Source organism: Leucopleurus acutus, assembly GCF_964270905.1.
Source record: "Leucopleurus acutus genome assembly, chromosome: 5".
NCBI classification, from domain to species: domain Eukaryota; kingdom Metazoa; phylum Chordata; class Mammalia; order Artiodactyla; family Delphinidae; genus Leucopleurus; species Leucopleurus acutus.
In genome coordinates, this window is record NC_139147.1 from 118432945 (window position 1) to 118458076 (window position 25132).

Genomic DNA, 25132 nt, shown 5'->3' on the forward strand with positions numbered 1-25132 from the left:
GAAGTAGTTGTATTGTTAATCAAAAGTGAGCATTAAAATTCATTTTACTACAATGATGAGGAAGCTAGACAGATTCAGTTTAATTTTAAATGCAAGTTTCCCTCACAACCAGAGCTATTTTGTGGGACAACTGAATGAAGAATTGTAAACAACCGTGGAAAAACATGTATTTGTCACCAAAATCAAGATAAAGATTCCATGCCCAGTGTATATTTTCATGATAGAATAACTAGAAAGACTGTGGTTTTTGGCAGCAAACTAAACCTAAGATTTTTTTAGCTCAGATTTTATTTTATACTTTTACTGAATTGTAAGAAAAGAGTCTGTCTACATGCTAAAACACAGACATTGATAATAAAATGTACTAATGTTTTATTATATATGTGTATATATTACATATGTTATATGTAACATGTGCTATATGTGCATGTATGTGTATTTTTCTTGTTTACTGTTTTATTTACTCTCTTCTTTTCTTTGCCTCAGTTGGATCTTACTATCTGCAGTTTTGAAAACTACATCCTGAAATATGCTATGATAATCTTTTTCTTACGAAAGGCTGTAAGTTCTGTTTTTTATTGACAGTGACCCAAATGCTATCCAATCAGAATAGTCGTCTGGAATATAAGAATTTGAACTATAAATATAGCCTTCACTTCTTATTCCAGGAAGCTACTTGTTCTGAATGCTGATCTGCCTGGAATAATGCTTTATTGCAAGTAAGAAGATCTTCATTTATAGATTGATCTAAATTTTCTAAGCGTCCCCCTTCTTGCTTGCTTATTTATTTTGTTTGTTTGTTTGTTTGATAGTTTCTGGAGGACCTATGTAGACTCCCCTAAAGATTTGCCCAATAAAATTGAACAAAATAAATTGTTGAATAAAGGCACCTCATGGTGTCCAGTCACCTTACTTGGTTTCTGAGGTGACTTTTAACATGTGGTGATAGAGTTTTTGCTCTCCCTGAGTCTATTTCTGGTTTATTTCTACTTCATGCAGATATGGATTATTTTGTTTTAGGGACCATTTGAGTATGATCTATTGTATGTTTATGGGACTTGGGGAAATCCCCCGTGATTAGCCCCCTCTTCTTTGTAACTGGATCGAGGCGGGTAATTTTAGTCTGGTCTAAACTGTGTTTGAGAACATCTTCATTTGAGGACTTGTTAACTTTTTGTGACTTTGTGCTGATTTTCTCATGTTTGGGAAACATTTAAAAGTCAAAATCAGAAGTTCTTTCCTGATAGAGCTCACATTCCTTGTAATTAGTGTGATGTTCTGCTATTTTTATTTTAAAACGTTGTCACTTTGGTTAAAATTGTAGTCAAGACTGTAATCATTTTGTCTTTTGATATAATAACCAGTCTCCTCTGATAACATTAAGTGATATTGACTTTCCTGCATTCAGAGTACAGGTTTTCAGGTATCAGCTGGCATTACTACCAGAACAGATGGTTGTTAGGCTCTACCAGGGAACTGGATTAGGAAATCCAGGAGACCTTTAGTCTAGAAACAGACGACTCTGTGAAAGCAGACTTCTAAGCCAAGTCCTGGCTATAAAGAATTAATTATGTAGGAATGGCTGTAACTGATATAAGGGGAATTTAATTATAGTTAATGTTATATTTTTTCATGGGCATATTATAAAAAAATTTTCTTTCTCCTTGGCCTCTTTCTTCTTATTTATTTACATTTTTATTTTTGGCTGCGTTTGGGTCTTCATTGCTGCTCATGGGCTTTCTTAATTGCAGGGAGCGGGGGCTATTCTTTGTTGCTGTGCGCGGGCTTCTCATTGTGGTGGCTTCGCTTGTTATGTAGCATGGGCTCTAGGAACGTGGGCTTCAGTAGTTGTAGCATGTGGGCTCAGTAGTTGTGGCTTGTGGGCTCTAGAGTGCAGGCTCAGTAGTTGTGGCGCACGGGCTTATTTGCTCCGCGGCATGTGGAATCTTCCCGGACCAGGGCTCGAACCTGTGTGCCTTGCATTGGCAGGTGGATTTGTAACCACTGTGTCACCAGGGAAGCACTCCTTGGCTTATTTCTAATCATCAATTCAACAGGCCACATTTGTGCAAATTGAAATAAAACTCTATTTGAATGTTGTCTTGCCCCAACCAACCCTCTCAGAATTTGGGAAAAAATACTTACGGAAAATCTTAAGCGAGTCTGATGATAATCTAATGGTCATTATCAGAACTTAAAAATAGTTAATGTATAGAAAATAGCGATTGTATATTGATTAGCTTTGTCTTCTAGACTAATTAGGTAAATGGTCAAATACCATAAATAATATTTTTCATAGCAATGTAGTTATTTGCATTGGTTCAATAAGAACCTCTGCTTTTTTCCACCAAAATTAATTGGAGGAACCAAAATTTGTAATCAGGACTATTCCAGAAATGTCATATTTAAAGGTAAACTCATTACAGAATGTAGATTAGTTGTTACCAGGAACTGAGGGGAAAGTAAGATAGGAAGTTATTGCTTAATGGGTACAGTTTTTATTTTGGGTGATGAAAAAGTTTTGGAAATAGGTAGTGCTGATCGCTGTACAACATTGTCAGTGTAACTGATGCCACTGAATTGTACACTTAAAACTGGTTGAAATGGCAAATTTTTGTTATATATTTTTTTCAACAATAACAATTTAAAAAATAGATATCTTTAAGTGTAGTAAGGCTATTATAAAGAACAGGCCCGTTTTCCAGTTTTGGAGACAGTGCTTCAAAGTCCTTCCAGGCAACTGGTCTGATATCTACTACTAAATGACTAAAATAATATCATTTCATAACAAGTTTGATGTCATTTATTCAAGGGAAAACAATCTATAGATTGGGAGATGCAGTGCCTCAGTGAGGCGCTCTTCCCAAGGGATTTTGGGCAGGAGTGAGTTTATAAAACTCACGTTAGAAGCTTTGGTGAATTAAAAGCAGCAAGGCAGAAATAAGACATGATTGGCTAAGAGGTCAGGGATTTCCTGGTAAGGCTAGCAGATCCTGTTCTCTGGGGTAAGGTGAGCTACCTAAAGCTGAGTTGGAGGATTGTGATTGGTAAATGTTAGGTTTCCTAGACAGTGAGGTGGATCCCATAAGTGTGGGCAGACTTAGGTTTCGAATTGTAACATGCTGCCTGGCCATGAGGGCAGCCTCCACTTCGTGGGTTCAGATATACAAATTTCCTTTATCACTACTCTAGTATTTATAGACTCGCAAGCCTTAGAGGTGGTAAAGAATGTCATTTCCTGGCAGACCAGGAACGTTGGTGAACCTGGGACCTCTCAGAGAAAGAGACACACACCTGTAGTCAGTGCCTGGTAAAGTAGAATGAGATGGTATTTCTGGCACTACAAAAGGAACAATAAGTATGACTGTACAGTAAGTTGCGTACATGTGAACCTTCAAGTTGCAAACTTTCAAATATAAGAACATGTATGCCAGCCCCTGTATGCCAGCTGTTATACTGTACTACTGTACTTTTCAAGGTACTACTGTGAGATTAAACATGTTCTCCTCATTTTTTTGTTTGTTTTTTATGTATTATTTGTGTGAAAAGTATTATACCTATGACAGTACAGTACTATATAGCCGATTGTGTTAGTTGGGTATGTAGGCTAACTCTGTTGGACTTAGGAACAAATTGGACTTACGAATGTGCTCTTGGAACAGAACTCGTTCATATGTAGGGAACTGACTGTAGTCTTTAGAAAAGTTCCAGACAGAAATTAACTCTTTAACCTTAATATTTTATCACTTTGTTCTGTTAAACATGCAATAAGATGTATTAATCATCACTTTTCATTGCATCTAAAAAAAATAAAGAGATGAAACTAGATCAGAGTACCAAATTAATTACACCGAATCAGAAAGTCATAGAACAGACTTATTCAAGTAAAATGCAGGCTCCTGATGCAGGATCTTGACCAGAGGGACATTTGGAACAAATGAAAGTGAGTTTTCACAGTTTACCCTCTTCTGACTTGGTGGACATATCAGGTCACTGAAAAGCTTTAAATTTCCAGAGGCCTGCATTCCAAGAGATAATCCATGAATCACAGGACAATTCTAAACCTTTGACACTCCAAGATAAATTACTGTTATTTCCTTATCAAAGGCAGGAGGTTTGGTTCTTCATCAAAACAAACCCAAAATTTATTCAATCAGAATTTTGTCCACTGTTGTTTATTTTCAGCTATAATTACAATCTTTGTTGATTATATTATGTATAATACTTTATTGCAAATAAAACAAAACAAGACAAATAAATCATACCTCACAGTGGTCAAAATGTCTATTTTTTTTTTTTCTCTCTCTTTTCACTCTAGGACAGCAAATGCTTTGACTTTGTAGAAACCTGGTTCATTTCATACTGGTGAAATAACTTTTGGTGATGCATACTTTATAAAGCATACAATCACGCTCTTTGGGTTTCCATAAAACCTACAAAAATGTAACTTTGTTCCAGACTTTTCTGTAGCTGGCCTCATATGTCATATCTTTGTCTTTTTTTTTCCCCTCAGATTTAGACTCTAGGCATACACTAACTCGAGTGGCCTGTTTTATATGAAGTGATATTTTAGCTTCAGTCTTCTTCATGGCTTTGATCTTGGATTTTTCCTTTTAAAATAATTTATTCCTTTGGAATCTGAATATTTCAAAGACTCAAGGTTTTCTACAAATAACTTTCCTCTGATTTCAATTTCAGATTTTATTTTCTTTTTTTGTGGCATAAGGTAGGGGTTTTAAATTTAATGCAGTTTTTATTTCTTTCTTCCTTCAAAGAAGCAAAAGCCAGTTCCCCCCTCCTACATCTCCCCATCCCACCAGCCCCCTGTGGAAAAGAGTCAGCATTTCCTGTTAAGAAAATGTCAGCATTACTGATGAATTCACTCTTACAATGCATAGCTTAAAACTGGCAGAATAAAATTCAGAGTAGAAACAATTTGAATTGTCACAATTTTAATCAAATAATGAAACTGAGCAGGACCCTGTGGGCCTCCTGGGCATGGAAGCTTTTCTGTGTCCCCAGTTCCTTGTTTGTAGGTAACAGACTCCAGCCTCCATGACCTTCCCTGAGTCCCAAAGGGCAGATTTGAAGATTTGCTAATCAGGGAAGGGAGGGAATACAGAGACAAGGGAGGAACAGTCAAGAAACATAGTGCGGCCTTGGCAGGTCCTGGTTCACCTCAAGGAATAAACATAACAATGTCTTTGAGTCCTTCTGCAGGAACTAAGGGCCCCCCCTCACCAGATGGAAGATGGTAACTTCAGGCTGAACACAAGATTCCTGTAATACCACCCTGTTTCCTCGCCACCAGACAATCAGCAGAGTCACACACCCTGCAGCCCTCACCCTAAATTTTGCCCATAAAAACTTCTCCCAGAAAACCCTCAGAGAGTTCAGGAGGTTTTGAGTTGAAGCCACCTGTTCTTTTCGCTTGGCCCTGAAATAAACCTTTCTCTGCTCCAAACTTTGACATTTTGTTTTGTTTGGCCTCACTGTGTGTTGGGCACACGAGCTTGTGTTTGCTAACAGACTCACTGGAAAAGGTAATTTAGAGGTAAATGACTTTAAACTGAACTTGGGCTTGTCTAGACCAGAATAGGGGCTTAACTCCCCGGTAGGACTTTACTTGCTGGGCTCTGTCTTCAGAGGTGAAGGTAAAACTGACATGCTTCTGGATTCTCCAGTTTACTTCTGCATCTTAGATGTGTACTTTGTGGTTTTGACTCTTAGAAGATTACAGACGTATGTCAGTCTGATTACTTTCCCCTAAAGAGTATCGTTCAGGTGACACATCAGAATAGTGAAGCTCAGCAATGCTGATTAATGTCTGATGGGTGACCTCTTTCTTCTTCCACCTCCACCTCATCTCCCTGCCCATGGGAAATTCAATCAACTGTCACCCTGGGGGTGACAGCTGTAGTGTGTTTATCTGAGTAGTTGATTAATGGATATGAATTCAGTACCTGGATGATAGTCAGTTCCACCTTGGTATAAATTGTTCAAGGAAAGTGATGTGTTTCTGCATAAAAATACTGGCATGTATGGTTAACTCCAAAACCACCCTTAAATTGAGTTCTTGTCATCTTTCAATAGTGGTGATGAGGCAGGAGATAGATGGCCCCCGGTACAAATGGTTTGAGTTAGTTCCCTATGGACCAATACTCTGAGACAAGAATAACAAGACAATTGAGAGAACAGGCTGGGCCCTGCCCAGAAAGAAAATAAGAGACCACATATTCCCCATTCTCGAAGTCAGGAGACCTCCCCGACTACACATGCACAACAAGGTTCCTTGGAGGTCAAAAGGGGAGTGATGCCAAGTGACGATGTCAAGTTTACCCATAGGCCTCTTTGGTAGAATCCATCTTGGCTAAGAGAGGCATGGACACACATGGGAAAATCCTGAGATATACCAAATATGCATTTTGAACCAAGCAAATCAGAATGATTGGCCAAAGGAAACATGGAAGAAATGCTCCATAAAAGTGATTCAAATTGCCACAAGGGCGCGACTGTCTCTCTGAGCTCGCCCGTGTGTCTATCCATAAGTATTGTATTCTTTTTTTTCTCCTAATAAATACTTTACTTGTTTCACTACTTTCTGTCTTTGTGGGAATACTTTTTCTGCAAAGCCGTAGGGCCAGGGCCTTGTCGCTGACCACTTGTCTAGTGACTCGGATTCAGTGCTCTCACCACCGCAACCCGACATCAGTCTCTGGCCGGGAACTGAAAACCTGCTTCAAGCTGCTGCAGGCTGAGGCCACCCGAGATCAGTGACACATTTATCTCTGAGGTAGTTGATTCTTCTACTCATCTAGGAATAAATTAATTAATACAAAATTAATACTCATCTAGGAATAAATTAATTAATACAAAAATCTATTATCTGGCCCAGCTCTTTTGACAATTGGTCAGTCAGGGTTCCACCAGAGAAACAGAAACCTTGTAGGATATATAGGTAGATTAAATCATCAGAAACTCTTATCAATGGAGATGGCATGGACTTAAACCTGCATAACAAACCTTACTTTTGTTTACCATACTTTTCCTGGTCACCTACTTCATAACTAGCTTCCCCTACACCCTTTTCTCCTTTGTCTTTAAACTAAAGATAGTACTTAAGCCTGAATTCTAAGCTAACTCTGAGAGTTACTCATTTCTCTCTGGGTATCTACCACATATACTCCAGGTAGATGTGTTAATAAACTTCTGTTTGTTTTTCTCTTGTTAATCTGTCTTTTGTTACTGAGTTCCCAGCTGAGAACTTAGAAGGGTAGGGGGAAAGTTATTTTCTTCTCCCCTAAAACTAGATACTACATCCTTGCCAAAATAACACTTAAAACTGACTATCACAACAATCTTCTTGTCATATTTGGTAACAGAGTACTTTAGTAACCTCAAGTTCACTGTCGGGTCCAGACTTCTGTGGGTGAGGCTCTCAACCAATGGAACAAAATCCAGAACAAAACCTTGACCTTTTTTCAAGATTTAGTACTTATTATGTACTAGGCAAAGTGAAGGAAGAATAACTTTGCCTGTAACCTTCTAAGTTCTTGGCTGAGATACCCCTGTAATAAAAGACAGCTTAACAAGAGAAAAACAAACAGAAGTTTAAAAGCATGTATACCTCATAGTTACATGGGAGATATGCAGGAAAAGTGAGTAAAACTCTCTGAAATGGCCCAAGTAACCACCTTAAACACCACCTGCAGTAAAAGACAAAAGAAAGATGTTGGTGGGGCAGGGCGTGCGAGGGGAGGCCAGGTAAAGGAAGTTATCAGGAAAAACAGTAAAAAAGGGTAAGCTTGTTAGTCAGAGGTAAGTTCCTGCCTTCTCCATAGATAAGAGTTTCTTGTGATTTAGAGTAGCCTTCTCTTCCTGGTACAGAGAGGGAGACACAAATGGAGATTTCCTTTATAAATGTAAATTTCCCTTGCAAAAAGGTAACTTCTACCTTGTTTTCAGAGCTTCTCCTGTGTCTCCTGTCTCTACTGTTTCTTAAAATAATCAGCTCAAAAATAATCCTTATGGAAAAGAGGCATATTTGGGAATGGCATAGTTCCATTCCACAGGTATATTTCTAAGTACATTGTAACTAGATAATTATTTAAGCAACATGATAATGCCTTGAGATGGGTTCTTTTATTAGTCCCATTTTACATATTGAGTTACTGAGAGAGGTTAAGCAACTTGCCTAAGAGAGTGAATGTACTTACAATTATGCCATGCTGTCTGTCCTTTGTGGGTTCAAACGGATTCCAATTTCTTAAGAAGTTGGGTGTATGAGAAGGTTGAGGAACTATTAATTTCCAGTCATCAATCTTATGATGAAATTTAAAACTATTTCCTTAATTATTAAACTTAGGTAGTCAGCATAGCATTGGCTCAGGCATTCTCCTCATTTTACCACTTTCACTCTCATTATATTCATTATAGCTGTTTGGGGCTTGGTGATATTTGATGAACCTTCACATTTGTGTTTCTCTCCGCACTTGTTACCTGTTACCATTGTTCCAACAGTCTCATAGTCATGGAAGACTATGCTCTAGCCTTAGGTCTAACTAAGCTAGGTTAACTATGTTTAATTAGAAGTTCAGATAATTACCATATCTTAGGTCAACATCTTAGATAACAAACTCTCCTCTGCCCCTCACATAAATGTTACATATACAGCATTCTAGGAAACATATTTTTTTTCCTGCTCAGTCATTGTGTAAAACTATGAAAGTTCAATAGAGAAAAAGTAATTTTTATGACGTACCAGCGTTCTTACAGAAGAGTCCTAGACCAGGAGACATGTTTTTGTGACAAGTTCATGATTTCCACAAATTTAGACACAAGCAGGAGCTTTTGTTCATTTAATGTAAACTTCCTCTGGAGAGACTCCTCATTTCTTCATGAAGATAGACCCCTGGTGGTTTGGTCTCACGGTGTGTCAGTCACTAAAGAATTTTGAGAACTGGAGATGTGCCTTTTTAAGATTATGAGAGAAATGATTAGTTTAGAAATTTAGAAATGATTAGAGACCTGAGAGACCAGGTCAGAGAATGGCTTCCATGAGGAGGGTACAAGGGGGGACCTCAAACAAAAGTTTTATGAGTTAGTACACTCTCAGGAAGCAAATAAGAACAAAACAAAACAAAGAAAAAACAAGATGAGAATTTAAATTGAAAAATAAATGGGAGGGAAAAATGTGGGACATAGGGTTAACAGAAAGAAAGAAAATATTGCTGATCTAAAATGTTGTTTCCGTTATAGTTACATTAGTAAAGGATGTCAGAATGAAGACCAACCATAAGAAAAGATATTTGGTTTCGGTGAGAAAATAGACAATAGGGACACTTTTGAGGGGAGAGTTTGTGTTGTTGTTATTGTTTACTGACTTATAGGTTTGGAGAGAAATATAGAAAAGTAAAAGAAGAAAATGATCCACAATTCATCTATTCCAAATAACTTTTAATATTTTTTTACTTTTATTCCAAAGTTCTTTCACACATTTTATGAAATATTTTTCCTTCAGTGTAAAATGCCATTGATTATAAGAGCAGCATTAATTTAATAATACATTTTCAGAAAACAGAATTTTTAAATGGCCATTTTAAATGTACACAAATGAATTGGATGAGGATATGTGATAATTGTAGTCATAATTTATATATACATTTGAATCCTGTCCTGTTCAATTAACATTTGTAGAATAACAATTTTTCATAGCAGTAGAAACTCGTAATGGGCCCTATTTTAACAGCTGTTTGTAATTCTACCTTGTGGATTTACTGTATTTATTTAACTTTCCACCATAGTTGGCATGTAGTTTGATTCTAACTCTGTCATGGATATATTTGTGCATGAATCATTTTTGTGTCAGATTATTGTCTCAAGATAGATTTGTGGTAGTAGCATAATTAGGTTGAAGAGTAAGAAAATATTTATGATATTTGATATCCATTGCCAAATAGCTTTCCAGAAGAATTTATAATGAAGTTTTGTAACAGTGTCTAATGGGAGACTTTTTAAAATATCAATTTGTTTCTCAAATTGTGTAAGTATCTTGCTAGCAAGACATGATGTGGTGAGGACATGGCAACTCTCTTTTGTAGTTGAAATTAGATTTAGATCATTTAGATTTTTGGTTTATTTTGGACTGTGTCAGAAAAATATAAATCTATGTTACTTGAAAATTTTGGGCTGCTTCCGTTTTCTCACATAATGCAGAATTTGTTCACTTTATATCTAATATTGCGTTATTTTAACAATTCCAGTATATGGCAGACCAGCTTAGATTTGTTCTGGGGAATCCAATTGTGTAACAGTTGTGGAAAGGGGAAGATGATGTGATCACACTGCCAGGAACTTTCAATTTTTTTGTGTGGGAAAGAAAAGAATTATAGCTAGTACATGTGAAAGCCAAAGATAAGCTCTACGTGTGTAGAGGAGAAAAAATTCTTCCTTCTTCCCTTCTAGGTCCTTTGGCTGGTCTAATAATTAAATTGATATAAGATGGATTAACAGGGGAAAAACACATTTTATTATGTACTTATGGGAGCCCACAAAGACATGAGACTCAAAGGTAGTCAGGCAATTTAGGCTCCTATGCCATCCTGAGCTCAGGATGAGGAGCTCAAAGGAGAGGAAGGGAACTCACAGGGCAATAAGGAGATGAGATGTTTGCTAATTAGATGTTTGCCCTGCCATACAGATAAGTCTTTCAGATTAAAAAAAAAAACATTGTCTCTGATAATAGCTCTCTTTCTGGTACATGTCTCCTATCTAAATTCTTTTATAAAGGCTGTTAAGGGAGAGGTAAAAAGCTTGTTCTGAGTCTACTGGGTCTTGATTGCCTTCAGGTCAAAATAACCCACATGCCAATGTGGCACAAATTTGGGATGGCATATTCTGCTCCCCTTCACAGGTCAGGTTAAAAAAAATGATTGAGCATATGGTAAAAGGAGATATTTTACATGAAAGAAGGAAAGGCAGGCTAGTGTCATCCATTTAATTTCTTTTAAAATTTTTTTAAAAAACTTTATTTTATATTGGAGTGTTGTTGATTAAAAATTTGGGTTAGTTTCAGGCATACAGCAAAGTGATTCAGTTATACATATACATGTATCTATTTTTTTTTTCAAATTCTTTTCCCATTTAGGTTATTGCAGAATATCGAGCAGAGTTCCCCATGCTATACAGTAGGTCCTTGTTGGTTATCTATTTCAAATATAGTAGTGTCTTAATGTCATCCATTTAAATTGCATGTTATGGGGCTTCCCTGGTGGCGCAGTGGTTGAGAGTCCGCCTGCCGATGCAGGGGACACGGGTTCGTGCCCTGGTCCGGGAAGATCCCACGTGCCGCGGAGCAGCTGGGCCTGTGAGCCATGGCCGCTGAGCCTGCGCGTCCGGAGCCTGTGCTCCGCAACGGGAGAGGCCACAACAGTGAGAGGCCCGCGTACCGCAAAAAAAACCCAATAATAATAATTTAAAAAAATAAAATAAATTGCATGTTATGTTCTTTCTCTCAAATTACTGAAAACCAAATCATGACAAGGAAATAATGATAAGGAATAAAGATAAAGAATAAATAATGATAAAGAATAAATAATGATAAGGAATGAATCCTCAGTCTGAAGAGAATGAAAATATGGGGAGAAAGGAGCTTCGGTGAGAATAAGGAGGATGAAACAACTGAGGTACTTGAGGTGACACAGGAGGGCAGTAGGAATACAGCAGGGGGAAAAGAGTTCTTGCTGAAGAAAGGAGACAGAATTTTAAGTTGTAAGGAAGTGGTATTGTCTGAAGTCCACAGAAGAAGAAAGCAAATGTGGTAGGGAGTACCTGAAGATTGTAATGGAAGAAGATCCAGCACAATAGAAAGAATAGAATAGTACAGGTAGAATCTAAGCAGACAGAGAAAAACAAGGGAATAAAGGAAACACAGAAGCTGCATTACAAACAAGATAAACGTATATGATCTGGTCATGGGGAGCATACCATAAAAAATCAAGAGGCTGGATATCTAGTTATTAAACTTTGAAAGAAAAAAAGCAGATGGCTTTCATTCAAGGAAACTAAGGTAAGAAAATGCTCGAATATAAAGAACAAAATTGATTTTCTCTGAAGAGACAGGATTGGGGGATTTTATATTTGTTGCTCGGGAAAAAACTTACTAGAAGCTAGCCGGAAGTGTCATTAACACATTCAGTGAATATCCAAAAGAGATATATATATATACCATGGAGGATGCAAAATATATGTTCATGGAGGTGGACTCGGGAGAAGATAAACAGATTTATGACTGTACAGGTCGCCTTTTGGAAAGTTATAGTGACTTATTTCAGAAAGAAGAGGAAACAATGAAGGGACATATCTCTCTGTGTTTAATTATGGAAAACTTGTTGGTCAAAAGGGAGTCAAAGGAGCATGGGGAGAGAGTGACCATGTCACCTTAGAAATCATGATCCTGATTGGGAGCAGTCAGATGGGTCCTGGACATTAGGCAAAGCACCTTAACAAATTCATGATGAGTGACAGGACATGTAAACAGAAGAAAAAGCAGGATGTCTAATCAAAGGCAAGCACAAAAGCCTGGCATGAACCATTGAAAGAGTGTGCCGGTTATTAAGCTATTGTCACTCAGTTTCAAGCCCACTCTGTGTACTTGGCATGTGAGGCTGGGGCTGAGATTCCACAGACCATATTTCTGCTTTGCCAGCTGCTTCTTGCTGGGCTCTGGCAATAGAGACATCAGAAGGACATGCAAGGTTGGGGGAAGGAAAAGGGCTGTTCTCCTTTCTGTGGACATGCATCTGTTTGCTATTCCTGTGAGCATAATACCAGTAATGCTTTTCACCCCAGCAGAGATGGCTCCTTCCAGGAGCAGCATCTGAATCCAGTTTGCAGTTTCCCTGTCTCTTGCAAACCCCCCCAGGCAGACACCAGCACCAACCTGCCAACACAACACCCCCTCGGCAGAAGCCTGAGTCCCATCTTCACTGATCCCTCCTTCAAGCCTATAGGCTGTAACCATGACAACCTTTTCCCTTGCTCCTCCTCCCCTAGAGGTGGTCGTTGTTTCCCAGAGTCCTTACTTTCACTGTACATTTTTTTTTTTTTTTGTGGTATGCGGGCCTCTCACTGTTGTGGCCTCTCCCGTTGCGGAGCGCAGGCTCTGGACGTGCAGGCTCAGCGGCCATGGCTCACGGGCCCAGCCGCTCCGCGGCATGTGGAATCTTCCCGGACCGGGGCACGAACCCGTGTCCCCTGCATCGGCAAGCGGACTCTCAACCACCGCGCCACCAGGGAAGCCCCACTATACATTTTTGTATCTTTTTGATTCTTTCCTAGTTAGCTTTAGACCTACTTAATTTTTAGGCATCTAATGAGTTAATTTTGGTAAAAAAAAAAAAATTACTAAGGTTAATTATTAAGGTTCTTTGTAATAATCAGAATGCTAAATATATTAGGGACGCTGTTAGCTCCACTGATTATAATAGATGTGGCAAACAACATAACAGAAATAGACCCTTTCATATAAGAACACCTAGATGACTTTTGGGCTTGGTGATTACTTTTTAGACACCAAAGCTTGATCCAGGAAAGAAATAATTAATATGCTAGTTTTTAAAATTAAAAACTTCAGCTCTGAGAAGGACACTGTCAAGTGAATGAGAAACCAGAGAACGGAAGAAAATATTTGCAAAAGACATAGCACATGAGGGACTGCTATCCAAAACATACAAGCAATGCTTAAAATTAAGCAATAAGGAAATGAACAACCTGATTATAAAATGGGCAAAAGATCTTAAGAGATGCTATACCAAAGAAGATGTATAGATGTCAACTGAGTATACGAAACGATGCACAACAACATTGTATATCATGAGGGAACTGCCTATTAAAATAATGAGATACCACTACACACCTGTTAGAATAGTGAATATCCAAAACATTGACAAGACCAAATTCTGGCAAGCATGTGCAGCAAGAACGTTCATTCTTTGTTGGTGGGAATGGAAAATGGTACAGGCAATTTGGAAGACAATTGGCGGTTTCTTACAATATTAAATGTACTCTTACCGTATGATCCTCACACCTGGTATTTATTTACCCAAGTGACTTGAAAATTTATCTCCACACATAAACCTGCACTTGGATGTTTATAGCAGCTTTATTCATAGTTTCCAAAACTTGGAAGCAACCAAGGTAGTCTTTTCATAGGTGAATGGATGAATCAATAGCAGTAATCCAGACAATGGAAGCATTTTCATCACTAAAAAGAAATGAGCTATTAAGCCATGAAAAGACATAAAAAAGTTAAATGAGTGTTATTAAGTGGAAAAAGCCAATCTGAAGAGGCTACATACTGTATGATCTCAACTGTGTGACATTCTGGGAAAGGCATGGAGACAGAAAAAACATCAGTGGTGGCCAGGGGTTTGAGGGAAGGGAGGTATGAATAGGCAGAGCATAAATACTTTTTAGAACAGTAAAACTATTTCATATGATAATATAATGGTGGATGCATGAGATGTACAACACTAAGTGAAACAATGTAACCTATGGACTTTGGTTGGTAACAGTGTATCAATGTAAACATTGATTGTAACAAATGCACTGCTCATTGAAAGAATGAGCCATTTTACTTAAAAAAAACTTTATTTATTTATTTTTAATTTTTAATAAGTTTATTTATTTTATTTACGGCTGCATTGGGTCTTTGTTGCTGCATGCAGGCTTTCTCTAGTTGTGGCGAGAGGGGGCTACTCTTCGTTGCGGTGCACGGATTTCTCATTTTGATGGCTTCTCTTGTTGTGGAGCTTGGGCTTTAGGCTCATGGGCTCCAGTAGTTGTGGCCCATGGGCTCAGTAGTTGTGACACATGGGCTTAGTTGCTCCATGGCATGTGGGATCTTCCTGGACCAGGGCTCGAACCTGTGTCCCCTGCATTGGCAGGCAGATTCTTAACCACTGCACCATCAGGGCAGCCCAAAATACAGCAACTTTAAATTGAAAGGACAGCACAAATATATTAATAAGGGGACTGAAGCCTAAACGGATGAGAAAATAATAGAAACTCAAGATACTTTAGGTAAGAGAATAGGCAAACAAAGGAAAGACATCATATTCAATAGTGTGTAGGGAGGAAGTAAGTGTTGACATGATTTTGATAAAAACTGGCAAGCCAAACAACCTTGAGCACCTTTCTCCCAGTTACAAAATATGTACAATTTTTAAACACACACACAAATCAAACAAATTTAAAAGTGAAAAAAAATCAGGACACAGTCACAGTTGTTACATAAATGGTCCAAGTGAATTGGAGAAAGTCTCTGCTGATAGTTTGTGAAGAAGATAGAAAGAGGTGAAATGAATAGTTGTATTGTCAGGTAGATGTGTACTGGGTTAAATTTCCATGGCCAAAGTTACTGATGAAAGGATCAATGACAAGCAGTGAAGCCCCCAGCATTGTTTCACAGGCTCTACCCTTGTTTTTTTCCTATTCCACATTTCATTTTAAATCAATGATGTCAATTTCTTTCTGCCAAAGACCACCTGCAACATATCTGTAGTTGAAAAAGCTTGATTTATTACTTGCTGCAGTTGCAGGAGAATGCTTATTATGGGGAATTCTATGATAGGATATTTGTTTTGGCTGAGTCATTTTGGAGAGGGTCTAAGGAAGCAGGGCTTTGGATGCTGTCAAGAAACAGGGATAATTCTATGATTGGCTACCTCAATCAATCTTATCTATAAAGAAAGCAGACTGGAGCTAGCATGAAGCCATAGCTGATTTTTTTTTTTTTAAAGCAGCAGTCACTCATATTAGGCAGGAGAGAAGGAAGGTTGGTATTTTGTGGATTACACCATGACCCTGAGTTGTGTCATTTTTATCATACACTCAGAGTGACTTTGTCTGATATTGCTGTTCTGTGAGATGGTTTACATTCAAGAAGAGAACAATACAGCTTAGCTGTCAGCATCAGACCAGGATGTCAGGGGCCTCTTTCCTCTTTCTCAGTGATTTATTTAGATAAGTACTTAGAAGGCAACTTAATCAAACTACTAGATGACATCAAGTTGAAAAAATGTAGTCAATCACAATTAACAACGAAAAGACAAAGACAATGTAGACTCTAGAGAGAAAATGTATGTTAGAGATCATACGATACGAATTAGCCTTTTATAAATGAGAAGACAAAGGCCTGAAGCAACTGATGACTTGTCCGAGTGTAAGGGCAAACGAATTAAAGATGAAAAACTTAATTCTTCCTGTTGAAAATAAGTGAGTCTTCCCCTCCCCTTTGCTTAGTGTTCACTTTAGAAAACTTGTAAGCTCTCTCTCTTTTTGAAATACATGTGAATTTTTTAAAAAGCTAAATAAGACTCTTGCCAGCTTTATGACCCAGGATTGTCTTTCTCAGGGACCTGGGAGCCATCTCTTTGAAATGTAATCATCAAGGAAGATCTTGTTCCCAGTTTTTGTGGGTGGATGGGGACCTCAGACCAAGTCACAAAACTCCTTCCTGTCATACAGATATAAGAAGTGTGTTTTTCCTCTGGATAGAGTCAATTAGCTAACATAGATGGTCACCCGAATTACCAGGTGAATTTAGGATGCACTACGTGTGACAAATAGTGTGTCAAGTCCTGTTTCTTGAGGACAAGTTCAGGTTTCTCTTGAGACAATGTGTTGTATCTTCTTGGCTCCAGAAAAAGGGTGAGATGTCTTTCTGTCTTGGCATTGTCTTTAACAGATTGCCTGTGATGCATATCACATTCTAGTTTAATGCTTATTCAATAATAAAATTGTTTTTATTTCTCTTATGCATTCTTGGAGAAATATCCTGGGTTGGGAGATTTTTCTAAAAATTATATTTCCCCAAAACAAGGTCCCAGAACAGTGACAAAGATGGAGCAGTTATGCAGTCATCGGATCAGAGTTCCTTCCGCTAAATCACCCTGCTACTAACTAAAGAATACCTGTTTAGAGGTACATAGTCACCATTTTGAGAGAACGTAGAAGATGGGCTGAAACTAGGAATATTAATAAGGGCAAGTGTAAAACACTGTTCTTTGGTTCAAAGGATATAATGACTTTCTTAGTTTGCAAATGCATTTAAGTGTGTCAAATAGTAAGGAGAAAATGAATTCAAAGTTCTGGATACATCCCTAGTACTTATTTATCTTATAACTGGAAGCTTGTACCTTTTGACCACCTACCTCCAATTCTCCGTCTTCCTATCCTCTGCCTCTGGTAATCACAAGTCTGATCTCTTTTCTCTTTTTCATCGAGTTTCTTTCTTTTCTTTTGCTTTTTTATTTTTTTTAAGTTTCCTTATATAAACAAGATCGTGAGTATTTGTCTTTCTCTGTCTGACTTATTTCACTTAGCTTAATGCCTTCAAGGTCCATCCATGTTGTCGTAAATGATAGAGTATCCCTAAATTTTATGGCTGAATAATATTGCATTATATATATGTAAATGCATGTGTGTATATATATATATATATATATACACATATATTATACATTATAACTTTTTAATCCATTCATCCACTTAGGTTGTTTCCATGTCGTGGCTATTGTAAATAATGCTGCAATGAACATGGGGGTGCAGATATCCCTTCAAGATAGTGATTTTATTTCCTTTGGCTGTATTCCCAGATGTAGGATTGCTGGATCATATGATAGCTCTATTTTTATTATTTTGAGGATCCTCCATACTGTTTTCCATAGTGACTGCACTAATTTACAATCCCACCAAGAGTGCACAGGGTCCTGCACAACATGATGACTCTAGTTAACACTGCTGTATTATATGTAGGAAAATCGTTGAGTTTTCATCACAGCAAGAAATTTTTTTCTTTTCTCCTTTCTTTTCTTTTTATTGCATCTGTATGAGATGATGGATGTTAGCTGAATATATTGTGGTAACCATTTCACAATATATGTAAATCAAACTACCATGCTGTGTGCCTTAAACGTATACAGTGATGTACGTCAATGATTTCTCAGTAAAGCTGGGGAAAAAAGGTTCTGAGATAAGATATAAGACCAGCGCTTTATTTCCATTTGAGAAGTTGTGAGCAGAAAGGTTCTAGAAGGAGGGCAAAGTTTAGGTGTGTTTCACCTCATTTCGTGATCTCCTCACCATCTTTCTTCCTGAGGTGGTTATAGAGCTTCGTGAGCATCCTGAAATTGAGTTGGTGGGTAGGGAGTGATTTAGAGGGAGATTATGGCTTCTGGCACCATTATCTGTGCCACACTGTCATTTGCTCAGATGTAGGCCATCCAGTCTGGATCTCAGGTACAGTAAATCATTGATGTTGGCATCTGCAGGAATGTTTATATCCTCAACTACTCTCCAGTCAGATGATCACCAATACCTCCACTTAGAACCCCACCTTTCTTGTCACAAGAGACAAAACCCTCATTGTAACTGGCTGGTTCTCTTTCCACTAATTCTTGAGAACATCCTGGGAGTAAGAAATAGCTGTATCTTGCAGTTCATTTAGGAAGGGTCACAGAGTACAAGAAAACTTTGGGAAAGAACACAAGGGGCAATACTTTATAATATATTTCTTCACAACTTTCTCGTCTGCCTCAGACAACTCACAGCGTTTTTTTGAAAATAAAATATGAAGAGAAGATCATACATATAATTCAGATGGCAAAATGTTTCCTAATTAAATGTCATGAAAAATATTGTCTTAAATGACTCATGATTCAGAGGGTGGTAAAGGGAGCCTGAAGTAAACATTATGAGGATGATAAAGTATAAATTCTTAGAGCTCACCAATTAATTTTATTTTGACAATTATTTTTAAATCACTAAATAATGTCAGTCATATTTTTTTTGAACAAAGGAAAGTCACTAACCCACTTAATGGCAGATGATAATTACAAGGTGACAAAACCTGTCCCACAAAAGTGTGTTCTTTGACTTCTGTAACATGCTTGAAGCCTCACTTAGTCTGTACCTTTCCAAGTTTTCATTGTGTTCTGTTTGTTTCTTCATCTAGAAATACGCATTTAATTGTTAACAGAAACATTCTATGTGTTTGGAAAATTTGGAGGCAAAATTTCTCCTTGCTCAGCTGAATATTATAAAACACTAAAGAAATCTATATGTCCTTTAAAAGAAAAGTTTATATAAGGTTGACTTAAAAAGTTTAAAATGGGCTAATTTAGGAAAGTATAAATGGAATCTTCTAAATACATAGCAGTGTTGTAACACTGTGAAAAAATGAGGGTAGCCTCCAAGGATGGAGTTTACATTTTTCCTATGGTATAACTAACAGTGCACTGGGGGGGAAAAAAGACTACCATGGAGTAAAATGGTAAAGGAGAACTGGAAATGCAGAACTGTGTGACTTTGGGGGTTGTATGGAGAGAAACAAAAGAGTAAGGGGTTTTCCAGTCTCTAATATAGTACACATAGGGGTATGGGTGGTAGGAAAGGAAGCTGATAAGTTCCCTTCAGGACATGTTGAGTTTGCAATTCCCCGGGGGATTCCAAGTAAATGTTTACAGACCTGGAGTTCATGAAAGAAGGTTTAGCTAGAGAAAAAGATTCAGGGATTATTGTTTTAGAGGTGATAGAAAAGTTATTGAATATTATTTAAGGTATGAATTATGAGAATCTGAAAAAACATAAATATTTAGTGGCTTCTAGGTCAAAATGAGACATGAGATTTAAAAAAAAAAAGGCTACCTTCAAAATCTGCACTGGCTTCCCAAACTAAGTTTAAATATGAGGAAAACAAAGAATTGAAAGACTAAAATATGTGAATAGTTTGAAACCAGCTAAGCATAATAGGTTATCATTTTCACCAACATTATTACTCTGAGGACTATGGTCGGCAATATGGTAGGACTATGGTAGCCAGTATGAAATCACCCCCAGATGCCTTGTACCTTCAGGGTGCACACAGCCTTCCTTCTTCCATGCTTCCTTACCCCAAACAGCTCCCTGCATTTCAGAACTTTCCTTCTTGTCCCCTCTACTTTTTTTCTCCATGAAAACCTCAATATCTTGTCTAGTTCTCTTCTTACTTCTTCCCTAAGCATTAGCTAAATCATCTGATGCCTGGTGTGTTCAATACCAAGGGACATCATTGTGATTATACCGATATCTTCTCTTTTTCCCAAGTAACACATATACACTTTTATTCTAAAGGTATGATTGTGATTTTAGACACTATAGAGGATCAGGAAGGTGGCTGGGGCAACGATAACTTTTGTGCTCAAGCTGTAAAAAAATACACTCTGGGGCTTGCCTGGTGGCACAGTGGTTGAGAGTGCGTCTGCCGATGCAGGGGACACGGGTTCGTGCCCCAGTCCGGGAAGATCCCATATGCTGCGGAGCGGCTGGGCCCGTGAGCCATGGCCGCTGAGCCTGCGCGTCCGGAGCCTGTGCTCTGCAACGGGAGAGGCCACAACAGTGAGAGGCCCGCGTACCGCAAAAAACAAAACAAAACAAAACACTCTGATTATTCATTGTAAGGGCAGTTAAAATGTTAGGTTTGATTGATTATAAAAGTTACATTATTTTAGAAAATTTCACAAATAATGGAAGAATAAGAATGAAAACCAAGTCTGCCTGGGAATAACAACTAATAGCATTTCTATGCCTTTTTTAACATCTATTTTTTTCAGTATCACCACCACCATCCTTATCTTCTATCATCATTACAGACAAAATTGATTGTGTGCCCACTATGTACCAGCACTGGGTTAAGTGCCTTACATGGACTAACAATTCTCAAAACAACTTATGCTGTAGATATTATTTTCCCCACTTTGCAGAAGAGGAATTGAGACGTAGAGAAGTTAGGAGCTTACCCAAAGACAAACAGCTAGTAATGGAAGAAGCAGGAAATCAATCTGGGCAACCTGAATCATGAGCTATACGCTTGAGATCATGCTATATTAGATTATGTGTTGTACAAAGTCTTGAAAGGGCTATCATGATGAATGCATTAATCTCGTAGTAACATTTGTGTTATTTGTCTTCCAGTCAAGGCTTTTTGACTTGAATCTTTTGGACACTAGCTGTGGTGAGGTTGGTTTACTAAGATACTTTGGACCATAATTACTTAATAATTGGAGTAACGCTTCTATCCATCCTTCATTTGGAAAAGTTTTATTTTTGTTACTCATACTTTTGTTCTTTGCCTGGCACTAGGCAACAGGGTAATTTGTAACCATAGCTAATTGCGCACTACTTTTTGAATGACTATGTGCCCTGAATTGAGTTATAATGTCCTAAATTGAATAGCAAACTCTACGAATTATTATTTTCTAGGCACAAAATACACTAAAGAGGAAGTTTGAAACTTTCAGACCGTGCTATACAAATCAGACATGCTGTGGGAGCCTCACTGATGTTCTTTCATAATAAAATCATTATAATAATAGAGTTTTGTCTTAAATTTATCAAATCCAGATACTCTTTTTCATGTTCTCTGGGGTTAAAATGGCCAGATTTAGGAAACAAAAATACAGGACACCAATTTAAATTGAATTTCATATACACAACAAAAAATTTATTTTAGTATGTCCCAAATAGTGCATGTAACATACCTAATGCTTTTTTTTTTTTTTTTTTTGCGGTACGCGGGCCTCTCACTGTTGTGGGCTCTCCCGTTGCGGAGCAACAGGCTCCGGACGCGCAGGCTCAGCGGCCATGGCTCACGGGCCCAGCCGCTCCACGGCATGTGGGATTTTCCTGGACCGGGGCACGAACCCGTGTCCCCTGCATCGGCAGGCGGACTCTCAACCACTGCGCCACCAGGGAAGCCCCCTAATGCTTTTTAAGAAAACATTGTTTATCCAAAATTCAAATTCAATTGGGTATCCAGTATTTTACCTGACAGATCTATCTGGTGAATCTCCTTAGTCTCAGGCAAGTACTTGTTCAATCATTTGAGTGATTTCAGAGTTTCCTTTGAGAAAAATAATGTCCTTCAGTCAACGCATCCATAATTTCTCACAGTGTAGGACTGGGCAGATGTCCATCTTGCCCAGAATCATGAGATGGTTTCCTAATGACTCATACTGAATGACCACCTCGTATGTGACATACGTGATTCTCTTTCCCGACAACACAGATGCACTTATTAAAGAGCTCAGTCATGTGAATAAGACAATATTAAAAAAGACATATTAAGGGCCATCATGCTCCATTCTTCTTGGAGATTCTGATGTGTCCTTCCATAGCAGGACATGGAAGCTGTGGGAGGTGGGATGAGAGACTCTTTAAGTGCACATACTTTTATGCACTGTATTTTAATAGTATCTTATATATCTACTCTCACTTATCTTAAATATTTTTCTCATTATGTTACTTTATGCTATGTTGGTTTTCATATAAATTTGTAAGATGCCTTAAATCATACCTGGCACTATGTGCCTTCTGATATGGTATAATATAAAGTATAGAGGCTTCCCTGGTGGCGCAGTGGTTGAGAGTCCGCCTGCCGATGCAGAGGACACGGGTTCGTGCCCCGGTCCGGGAAGATCCCACGTGCCGCGGAGCGGCTGGGCCCGTGAGCCATGGCCGCTGAGCCTGCGCGTCCGGAGCCTGTTGCTCCGCAACAGAGGCCACAACAGTGAGAGGCCCGCGTACCGCAAAAAAAAAATAATAAAAAAAAAATAAAGTATAGAGTACCACTAAGATATATCATTGGCCAAAATAATTGTAATTAAGCCTTTAGAGTTAACTTCCATTGATAGGATATATTGGTACTAAAGGAACCAATTAAAAAACACAGTATAGTAGCTAAACTCTAAAGATTGCTCTCCAATGAATAACCTTATCTTTACTCTTTTGAATAGTCCTCTTCCCCTTGAATCTAGGCTTGAGATTCTTGAGATTTGCTTTTTGATCAATAGGATGTTACAGAAGTGACACTGTGTGACATCCAAGGCTAGATGATAAGAAGCCTTCAGCATTTGCTGTTGAGCATACGTTTTGGTATGTTCACGCTTGGAATCTAGCTTTCATGCTGTAAGCAGTCTCAAGCCACGTGAAGATGCCACAGATAAACCTTTCTGTTGATAGCCTCACCGATTTCCAAGCTAAGAGGCAGCATCAACTTTCAGGCTTATGGGTGAGCCAAACTGAATATTGGAATTGAGCCCAGTCAATCCATAGCACTAAGATAATAGATAATATGTGGCTGTTTTAAATTGGGGGATTGTTAGATATTCAACAATAGGTAAGTGGAACTTACCACAAGGAAGCAGACAAACCCAGAATGTGGGACATTCTGCAGGACAACTGACACAGTTTCTTTAACAGGTCAGCGGCAAAGAAGAAAAAAAAAAAAAGAAAAAGAAGGAATATGCTCTATTGTTTTAGACTTAAAATGACTTTAAAGACACAACAGCCAAATACCAATCATGGATCTTGTTTAGATCCTAGTTCAAACAAAACGACAATAAAAACATATTTTTGAGCAATTTGGGAAATTTGAATACATTTATGGGTTATGATAATTCTGTTAGGCGTTAAGGTGACATAAGATGGAAGCCCACTTTTTTTTTCTGGTTGCATAGGAAACTATGTGAAAGTGAAATGATATGATAGCTGCCATTTGCTTTAATGAGCAAATGAAGGAGATAAAAGGAGAAAGAGGCACATGAAGCAAGAAGCAAAGTCTTGATAATTGTTGAAGCAAAGTCTTGATAATTGTTGACTCTGGATATGTGAAAGGATACGTGAAAGTCCATTGTAGTAACTTCTCTACTTCAATGTATATTTGAAATTTTTCATAATTAAAAATAAGTAAAATACTTTCTGAAGTCGTGAAAAACATAAACTTCGCCCATTATTCATTTATGCATGTGAACATGAAAATTACATACATATCCATATAAATACATAAATAAATAGACCAAATTATTCAGAAAATAAGAATTATATATCATCTTATAGGTGCAATTATAGGTGATCTACATACCAAATTAATATTTATTTTCAATTAAATATACTGAAAATATTACAAAAAATAAGGTATATAAAATACTTTATAATCAATCCTATTTCTTTTCATACTCAGTATGTTCAGAATGAAATTTAGGATTTAAGCAAAACATTTCTTCATCTTTTCTTGATGTTATTCCCTACCCCACCCCACCCTTTTATCTCTATTTATACTAACATATGAATGACTATATTTTATTGAGTTGAAAGGCTTTCTAGAAGTCATCAGAGATTAGAGGACATATGTAAAGTATCTAATATTTTGTATTAGATTCCAAAATTAACCTGTCTTTAATCATATTTATGCAAAGCAGGACAATTGTTGGTATTATCTACATATACAAATGCTAACTAATTAAATTAATTACTCACTAGTTACTGAGGAGTTACTAGTTAAGTTTTAATAGCTCTGGTTTTTGAATACATTTAGATGAATACTTTATGTATAAGAATCTGGTTAATATTCCTTCCTTCAAAAATTCACTAGCAATAAAGAAAATTATTACTGCATTAAAATGTCAGAAGTGGTCCCAAAGTACAAATTTTAAAGTGACCTTTAAACCATTTTGGAGATTTCCATTTCAAATTAATATTATAGCAAATTGAAAAACAATATTCTACATTTTTCCTCATGAAATTTCCTTTTATAAACTTGAAAGGAGCCAGAGAACCCCCAATTAGATTTATGTTAAATCACAAAAGTAAGAGCTAAGAGTTAGACTTAAAATAGTCAATGATAAATGGACTCAGCTTGATGTAGACAGCTTAACAAGAATCTTTAAAATTCTTAGAATGTTCCTGCTGTTAGCTGAAACGGTGCTAAAAATTCTTCTTTTCAAATGGCCCTAAGAAGAAATGACTCTTCTGAATATGTAAAATGTTAAATTAATAAGTTGTATTTTTCAAGCTTTCACAGACCCTAATATATTATCTCAGATTCTTTGACAAAGGCCCTGATTCCTGAGTCTTTTTGAATAGGATGGTAATTTGTTTAAGTAACAGGAAGCCTATCCTGGTGTAAGGGCAAGAGAATAAAGAGAACTCATTTACTTTTTGTAGATTAGTTATTAAATGTCATCTTGACATTTAACATTGACACTGACAGTATGACCAGAGAGGTTTTCTTCTTTCTTGCTATTCTCTGGGAAAA